This window comes from Arvicola amphibius, chromosome 2 (assembly GCF_903992535.2).
Source record: "Arvicola amphibius chromosome 2, mArvAmp1.2, whole genome shotgun sequence".
NCBI classification, from domain to species: Eukaryota; Metazoa; Chordata; class Mammalia; order Rodentia; family Cricetidae; genus Arvicola; species Arvicola amphibius.
The window spans coordinates 159,297,101-159,306,579 of record NC_052048.2 but is presented as its reverse complement, the minus strand read 5'-3'; the positions used below and the strand labels follow the sequence as shown (position 1 = coordinate 159,306,579).

General features: G+C 39.6%; 1 pseudogene; it reads right to left on the bottom strand.

Moving 5' to 3' along the window:
• Window positions 1–5,570: 5,570 nt before the first annotated feature.
• On the bottom strand, window positions 5,571–7,962 carry LOC119807455 (annotated as a pseudogene).
• Window positions 7,963–9,479: the final 1,517 nt, after the last annotated feature.

Here is a 9,479-nt window from a genome sequence, read left to right as displayed (position 1 = left end):
CATGTTCTTTTTTTTTTTTCTGGTGTGAACCTAAATACCCTGTGGGAGTGGTTCTGACCTTCCCCATGCTTGGTAGGCTGGGAGTTGGAGTACCAGTGTTTGGCAGGCTAGGAATTGGAGTCTAAGCACTTGGCAGGCTAGGAATTAGAGTCAAGACCAGGTCAATTCCATGCCAGGGTCTGGGGTGACACTTCCAACTCAATATTACATTCCAGACTCTTTGGATATAGGGCTGTTACAGGGTTAGGGTCTCACTTTTGACCAAACATCCCAGAGTCCTTGGATATAGGGGTATCAGCTCAAGTCTGGCTAGTTCCTGCAGGAATGGGGCAATGTGGGGGAGGGGAGAGCTGGGAGTTGGTGCACTCACAGTCAGTGAGAGGTATGGGTGGAGCAGCATTTGGCTTGCTGTCATCCTGGATTCCTCAGGCAGTTGCTCTTTGAGGGATGTGATAAGGCAGGTGGCTGGGAGAAAAAGATAATGTTTTTATTGGCCCTTTGAAATGGCGCTAGCAATGGGATGGGACACAATAGCAGATAAAACCAGATTTTACTTGGCAGGTATCCTTGATCCTGAGGAGTTGGTACCAATGGTGAAGTCCCAGGAGCTGGTGCAGGTCTTTGGCATTGTCTGGGGAGCACTTTGTGGGTTGGTCTTGGCCCAGGCAGCAGGAGTAACCTGTAAAATATGCTTGAAACTGGCTGGTGTTAGAAAAAGGCTCTGGAGACTCTTATTTTTTTTCCAGACCTGATTTTTGATACAGCAGTAGAACTATTCCAGGATCCTGTAAGAGAACTGGAACAGATATAAATCTTGGAGTTATAGCAAAAGGCTATTTCTTTAGGTTAAAAATTTTGAACATTTTAGCTGAACCTCTGAAGATACACCTGAAACCTGTTAATCTTGGACTATGAAGCCTTCTAAAGAGGAATGCTTGTCTGTATTTTAGCAGGAAACCTTATTAAATGTCATGGATGAAGTAATAAGTTAAAAGTACCTTAAATTGCCAAATGCCATTAGACAGATCTGGGAGGGATAAGTGAACAAAAATGAGACAGTTTTTTAGCTATGCAGGAATCCCAAATCCTCTCCTCGGTCCTTGGAGAATGCCATTCTTAGAAACGGTGCTTGCCATTAGCTGCTGAGTATGAGAGGCCTGAAGATTTTTCCTGTTGGGGGAAGATTTTAGTCTACCTAGCTTGGCAGGATGAGATTAATCCACAAAAGGTGTCCAAGAAGCTGAAGAGGTAAAAGACCACTTTTGCTGTGTGGGTTGCTCTGCCAAACGCAAAGACAAGGCCTGAAGGTGGAAGGTCTTCTGTCTTCTTGGAGGAGATAAAGGGTGTTGTGGAAGCTGGTATGTCTGTGTTAGAGGCACTTTTTGTTAAACGCCATACCCTAAGATCTATAAAGGCACTTGAGAGCTAGGTACCAATACCTGTTATTTAAACTGGGCATATAAGCTAAATTTAGGTGTGTATTTTATCTGATAAATTAGTTTACCTATGCTAGTAAATGTAAGAAGATTAAAAGGAATATTTTAATAAGTCAAAGAATCTTAAAATGAGCACACATGCATACAGAAACATTTATAAAGTTACACAGACATCCTGTGGCCACATTACTTTAACAGAGAGACAAATAAAGCACTTTTGGAAACCTGTGTAGGCAGATGACAATAGCCAGAAAAGCATAGAGGTGATCCCATTAAGGACCAGACTAGCAGGTGATGCAAGAGGAAACAAAAACTTAAGGACAAAACATCCATACAGTTTTAAAGTGGAAGAACAGGGGGAAAAATGGATCTCTTGTAGTTAATCAAACAGCTCGAGGGGGAGGGGTCCAGAGTGATTTCAGTATAGGCTGCAGAAGCTAGGGAGAATAGAAGGACCTTGCATGGGGAACATATTTTTTTTTTTAAATCCCAGAGTGAGAGAAACAGTAAACAGCTAGGAGAGGAGGAAGGAGACCAGAGCTATCCCTGCATAGGTGACAGGGGCCAGCGAAACATCAGGTGATGGCCTCCATTGTCCTCAGCTGGTAGAAAGGAATTGGGGTTTAGATCCCCAAATCCAGATCAGGACAGGAGCTGGCTATGGCTCTTGGCATGGAGTTGAAGCCATGCAGCAAACCATGGGCTATAAATCAGTGGAAGAGAGGTGGAGGGGAAAACAGACAAACTATGGGCTACCAATCAGCAGAGAAGAGGTGGCTCGGGAGCATACATCTAGAAACTTTGGGTTACAGAGCCTAAGATAGCCCAAATTTAAAAGGATTTTTTTGTAAAAAGCCGCTTAAGGGCATTTGAGTAATTGACTTGGAGTTGTAAGGACCCATTTTAAAAGTCTATGCCCAATAGGACTTAAGTCTGTTGCCATATGTCCACTGAACAGAGGGCCCTTGAGTCAAAATGGGCATGTGTGAGAAATGAGTGGGGGACATCTACCCACACCCAAGTCCCAGTATGGATCTGGCTCCCAGCATGGTCTGTAGCTTCAAGGAAAGGCTGAAAGGCAAATGGGTCACCCCGGGGTACCTACCAGCATAGAGCAAAAGAAGGGAAACTCACTGAGTCAGAAACTGAGTCTGGTGAAGAACTTGAGGAATCGATGTTTTCCAGCAAAGCGGCACTGTGCCTATGGAGAAAAAAAAAAAAAAAAAAACAGACCCGTCTTGGTGGAACCTCCCAGACATTAGGAATACTTCCTAACCAAGCCTCTCTGCTGGCACTCAGAACTCTAATCAAACCAGATTAGACTGAATCAAAAATGCCCACGTTTAATGAATGCCATGTTCTCAGGTGGCTGGGAGCATGGAGGGGAGGGAGAGTGAAGACAAAAAAAAAAAAAAAAAAAAAAAAAAAAAAAAAAAAAAAAAAAAAAAAAAAAAAAAGCACACACAAAATCCAAAACCACGTGTTCCTTTTTTCGGAGTGAGCTTAAATACTTTGGGAGTGGTCCTGTCCTTACACTCTCCGGGGAGGGGTCAGTGCTTGGTAAGCTGGCAGTTGGAGTCCAAGTGCTTGGCAGGCTGGGAATTGGCATCTACACCAAGGCAATTCCTAGGCCAGGGGCTGGGGTGACACTTTTAACCTGCAGTTCCTGTTTTTGACCTAGGAATGTCACAGCTTAGATTCTTAAGTGCTTAGCAATTTAAAAGCGCAAAACAAAAGTGCTCCTGGATAGTAAAACATTACATACAGATTCACAATAGAACAGATTCAGACATAAAAGACCTTTAAATGGGTCACAGTGTTAGATGAGTGTACTTAGGCTTGGGAGAGAGAAGAAAAAGAATATAGAGAATAAAGTTAATGGTTTAAAAAAGGGTAAAGTCTTTAAAGAGACAGAGTACAGATAGTTATAGATTAAAAGAAGTAAAGAAAAATAAGCCACGTAAAAATGGAAAATTCACAGAGAGTCTGGATTCTTTGTATTATTGTGTTTTCTTTAAAATTTTTGACTGTGAAGGAGCTAAGTACAGAGAGACATTTCATTGTATGAGCTGCCAACCTAAACCAGAATGGATATCATAAGGGTGTTATGATTTCAGAATTTGGGTCTAAGTATATGATGCTTTGGAGAGGGTCTTCTTTTGTTTTCATAGAGGATGAGACTCTCTGGATTGCTTCTATCCCAATATGGTATAATAGACCATGCCCTCCTGAAAGGTCGTTGTGAACACTTTCAGAAAATTACTTCACTCAACTGCTGACTGAGATGAATCTGGCACACAGACTATACCATAAAAGACCTAATTAACAGCACCCCTATACAGCAGGATGAAGTTTAGAGAGAAATAACTACGTCCATATTCCCAAATATTGTTTATAAATATTCTTTTACATTTAAAGGGGAATATGACATATATATATATATATATATATATATATATATATATATATGAATAATTAACACTGGTATAAATTTTGCTTTATTGGTATAAAGTTAAGATTAATTTTGTTATATGTATATGTATTTCTGATCTTGATTAAGGTATTGTGATTGTGTAGTTCATTTAAAAATGTAATATATAATTAGGAAATATAGGTTGTTAATGGATAATCAGCAATAATAGTAAAGCTTGTAGTTATGTTAGTTAGATTTTCTAGATATATAGAGATATATTTCAGTTAGATAGGCATTCTTCACATCTTTCAAAGGCTGCAGAATATGGCATTTAATGTTTTAATAACTTAGGGCTTTTCATGACAATGAAACACATCTGCTCCTGGCAGCACCAGTCTACTTCAAGAGGAAGATGGGCATCGAAGAAGCTTCTTATGGAGTTGGTTAGCCATTTGGGCAAGAAACTGCTTTTGCCTTGACTGTTGCATAAACTGGACACAAAGAACCCACAGAGAGAGGACTGCTGAACTTGCCTAAAGGTGAGATGTTCTTTCAGGGTTCCTGATTCATGAAAGAGTCTGTGAGACATTCTGCAGGATACAAAAGAAAATGACTGAACTGTCTTTGAAATTTCCTGCTTCTTGGAAATGTCTGCTGGATACTATCGGCATGTAGGCCAAAGATGGATGCCCCAACGGTACAAAAGAACTTTGTGTGACTGTCCAGGCGCGAGATGTCTCTGTCATTTTTACAGTTTTGGAAGTTGCTTACTTTTTGCTTACTTAGGTAATATTATGTCCTTCTGGAGTCTTTGATGGAGTTGAAGAATGGATAGTTATAGTTTTCCTTAGTTATGATAAAAGATAAAATAGATCTAAATATTGTAACTGTAATTCTTGCTTGATAACTGTTTTGTTATATGTAATTTTACTATTTTAAAGTGAAAGCCTTTCTTTTTTTGTTTAAACAGAAAAAGGGGAAATGATGTAGGAGGGTCATCTGTCTATGTATTACTTTCATTGGTTAATAAAGAGACTGCCTTGGCCTTTTAATAGGGCAGAAAATTAGGTGGGCCGAGTAAACAGAACAGAATGCTGGGAAGAAGGAAATGAGGCAGATGCCATAGCTCTCTTCTCCGAGATGGATACAGGTTAAGATCTTTCCTAGTAAGCCACCACCTCGTGGTGCTACACAGATTACTAAATATGGGTTAAAGTAAGATGTGAGAATTAGCCAATAAGAGGGCATATTTCTTTCACTGGCTCTGGTTCTATGTGTAACATGTTCTTCTTTGGCACTAGTTTCAGAGTTAGGGTGTGTGTCTTAGGTTCTGGGTTCAGGGCTAAAACTGTATCTTTCACTGGCTTAGGCTTAAGATCCAGGGTGTGTTTCTTCTACTGGCTCTGGTTTCTGGGTCAGGGTACTAGATTTTGTGCTCAGGGATTGGTTGATTTCTTTGGCTGGTCTTTTACCCTACAGACATGGGTAACATACTCTTTTGGACATGGAAGATTTTCTGACATCCATGCTCAGTGACCTGGTCTGGACCTTTTCCCATTATTCCCTTGTGGATGAAAAAGCAGAAGTACCACTTATATTCTGTATCCATGATTGTGTTATTTCCACTTTATCCCTTAATAAAAAGACTTCCCTGGATTCTTGCTTTATCTGGCACCCAACTTGGGTCATGAACCCAGAACCCTGAGATTAAGAGTCTCATTCTATACCAACTGAGCTAGCCAGGCCAAGAAGTGACTCCTGTGTGCAGGACTGTAATGCCTCATGTTATGAAGGCCCGACGGAGGAGATGGTGTGGCCAGACTTTCTGGGGCTGCTACCAGTTGGACTTTCTGACCTGAGCTGCAGCTATGAGAACAACCAAGACCCAGCAGCTCAGCTGTGAATTTCCCTTTCAGTGCAGGACTTGGACAATTTTGTCTGAGGTAAGGTAGCACAGGATGTTGTTTTTCCATCTGTGGATAGTTAGGTACATACTAGGGTTAATATTAACATAAACAAGAGCTTCTAAATCATCCTGATCTAGTTTTGATGGTTCCTCTCCAGAAAGGAAAAGCCTCTTGGTGGAATCATCCATGGCATATGCGAACACAGGTTCCAGAATAGCCTAAACTCCCACCTGGGGGCAGTTGAAATCCAAAGACATTTCAACTATTGCCTGTGATACTTCACTTTTGATCTTGACTTCATTATTTTCAAATCTATTCAATAAGAAGGTATCAGTGAGTAAATCCCTACTACATCCTTTCTTGAAGCCAGTATATTATTTTTATTTGGTTTCTCAAGAAGACTTTTTCTAGAATCTGCTATATCAGTTTATCAAACTTTAGAGTCAAAATAGAAACAGGAAGTGGAAGGGCCTTTCCCCCACTGTGGCCTCTAGTCCCCTTTTACCTGTTGTCCTGTGGTTTAGAGGATGACAATGCCCACTTCTGTTGTTATGGGAGCAAGTTCAACTGAGGCTTTTTCATGGTCCACCTATCCTAAGAAAGGGAGTCACATTCAGAGTTTTGGAATGTAATGGTTGTGTGCTGACTCTGACATTGAGCTCTATTTTGCTGATTTTTAATTTTATTCAAGCTAATTTCACCATCTCCATCTAAAAATGCCCCTACGGTGATAGCATTGCTGTTCTTTTTCCTACTGCCCCAAACTGAGGCTCTGTCCTGAAGGCAGGCTGCCTTTTCTCCTATTTCTTCATGAGCCATTTTGATAATTACCTGCTGGGTAAGGTATTCTACTAGTCTTTGAAAGCTTTGCCGGGAAGACAGATCAACAAAAATACCAGAAATTGGCAGTATTCTATGTAGGGATCCCCCAGCTCATGAGCTAGTTCCTTTCCTACTCTCTCAATGCTTTGTTCTTGGTCAGATTTTATGATGTTGTGGAAGAAGCCTGCTTTTTTATGTGTCATTTTCCAGAACTTTTGGAAATCTTCTGCCTCGGATGGACTCAGAGGCCCCATGAAAGCTCTCAGTGTGCTCACAGGATCTTTGGGGCTATTTCTAAATTGGTTGGCATTAGAGGTTTCAACTCTCTTCTCTGAGGACCACAGCTCTCCAATGACAGGTGAAAAAGTGTCTTCTGCTCTCAGAAGTTGACCATAGTAGTGATCCATTAAGTATTCTCTAATCCTTTCTTTCAGTTCTACAGATATGTTTTTGCTTCTTTCCAAAATTATGTCTTCAGGTGTTCTAGCATATTTATTCTTTGGATATTTCTTAATCAAAAAGTGTGAAGAAAGCACAATGATGACATCCACATTCCCAAATTTACAAGGAAAATGCTATGGTGTATCACATCCCACTCTTTCAGGAGTATTCAGATAATGGCCAACAGTGCACTTCTACAGCATGTCCATGTTATTATCATTTGTGTGCATGGGACAAATAAACTCAGCGTTCTCCAGTCTCTAGTGTCATTTACCACCCAGAAGCCTGATTCTCTTTGTTAGTAGCATGAATTTGTACCTACAGCCCTCTTGTACAATGTTTGAATTGTCCTCAGATACAATTAGATACTGGGGATTATTCCAGATAAGATCTGACAAGGTATGTTCTTCCCCTTTCTCAATAGCTTTCCAAAATGTGGCAGTGAAGTCCTGCGTACAAGGTTTTTATAACTTTTTGCTCATTCTTTAGTTTTCCCCTTGCTCTGCATCCACTCCAGGATGAGCTGTCACTTGTGATTTTGATCTTAGCCATTTTTGACAGACATAAGATGAAATCTCTCTGTACTTTTGATTTAGATTTCCCTTATAGCCAAGGATGTTGAACATTTCTTTCAGTGTTTCTCAGTCATTTAAGATTCCTCTGTTAAGAAATTTCTGTTTAGATTTGTACCCTACTTTTATATGAATTATTTGGTTCAGTTATATGTATTTCCTTGAGCTCATTATATATTTTGAATATAGCACTCTGTCAGATGTGGAGTTGATGAAAATCTTTTCTTTTTGTGGCTTTCTATTTTTTTTACTTTTGATGGTTTCTTTTGCCTCACAGAACACTTTAAGTCTTATGAGGTTCCATTTATTAATTGTTTATATTATTGCCTGTATCATTAGTGTCCTGCTCAGCAAGTTACCTCCTGTGCCATTTCATTCAAGGCCAATCCCCACTTTGTTTTCTATTAGGTTAAGCATATCTTGTTTAACATTGTGGTCTTTGATCTACTTGGACTTGAATTTTATGCAAAGTGATAGACATATATCTTTTATGTTATTCTACATAAAGCATCCAGTTAGATCAGCACCATTTGTTGAAGATGCCCTTTTCCAGTGTGTATTTCTGGTTTCTTATAAAAAGAAATCAGGTATCAATAGGTGTATGGACTTAGGCCTAGGTCCTTGATTTGATTCCACTCATCAACCTTTTTGTTTTATTTCAATGCCTTGCATTTTTTATTATTAGAGTTCTGTAGTGTAGCTTGAAATCAGGGATGGTGAAACCTTTTTTTTTTTTACATTCTTTTTTTTCTAGTCTTTTTTTTTCTTTTTCTCATTTTTTTAATTCAAGATTTCCATCTCCTCCCCTCCTCCTCCCTCTTCCCTCCCCTCCCTTCCACCCATACCCCCACTCCACCCCTCTCCAAAGACAAAGAGCCATCAGGGTTCCCTTCACTATGTTAAGTCCAAGGTCCTCCCAGCTCCCCCTAAGTCCAGGAAGGTGAACAACCAAACTGACAAGGCTCACAGTGAGCCCGTTCATGCTGTAGAGTTCATGTTCATTGCCATTGTCCTTGGTTTCTCAGTCCTCCTCCACCGTCAGCCACATTCAGAGAGTCCGGTTTGGTCCCCTGTTCCATCAGTCCCATTCCGACTTATTGTGTAGGATCATCTTAGCTATTCTGATTTTGTGTTTTGTTTTGTTTTTCCATATGAAGCTGAGAATTTTTCTTTCAAGGTTTTTGAAGAATTATATGGGAATTTTGATGGGGAATTGCCTTGAGTCTGTAGATTGCCTTTGGTAAGGTAGACATTTTTACCATGTTAATCCTACTGCTCCATTAGCATGCTATCTTCTCCAATTTCTTCTTTCAAAGTCTTGAGGTTATAGTCATACAAGTCTTTACTTTGCTTGGTTAGAGTTAACCCAAAATATTTTATAATATGTGTGGCTGTTGGGCAGGGTGCTATTTCCATGATTTCTTTTTCAGCTATTTGTTATTTGTATATAGGAGAGACACTGTTTTATTTGAGTTAATCTTGTATCTATGCACTAAAAATGCTCATCAGCTGTAGGCATTCTCTGGTAGAATTTTTGGAGTTGCTCGTGTTTATTAATTATCACATAATCTGTGAATAGAAATACTTTGACTTCTTCATTTCCAATTTGTATACCCTTGATCTCCTTCAGTTATCATATTGATCTAGCTAGAACTTTAAGTACTATATTGAATAGTATGGAGAGAGTGGAAAGCATTGTCTTGTTTCTGGTTTTGGGGGACTTGTTTTCAGTTTTTTTCCATTTTATTTTAAGTTGGCTATTGGATGTTATAAATTACCATTATTGTGCTTAGGTATTTCCCTTGTATCCATAATCTCTCTAACACTTTTACTATGAAGGGGTGCTGGATTTTATCAAGAACTTTTTCTTCATCTAATATTAGAACCA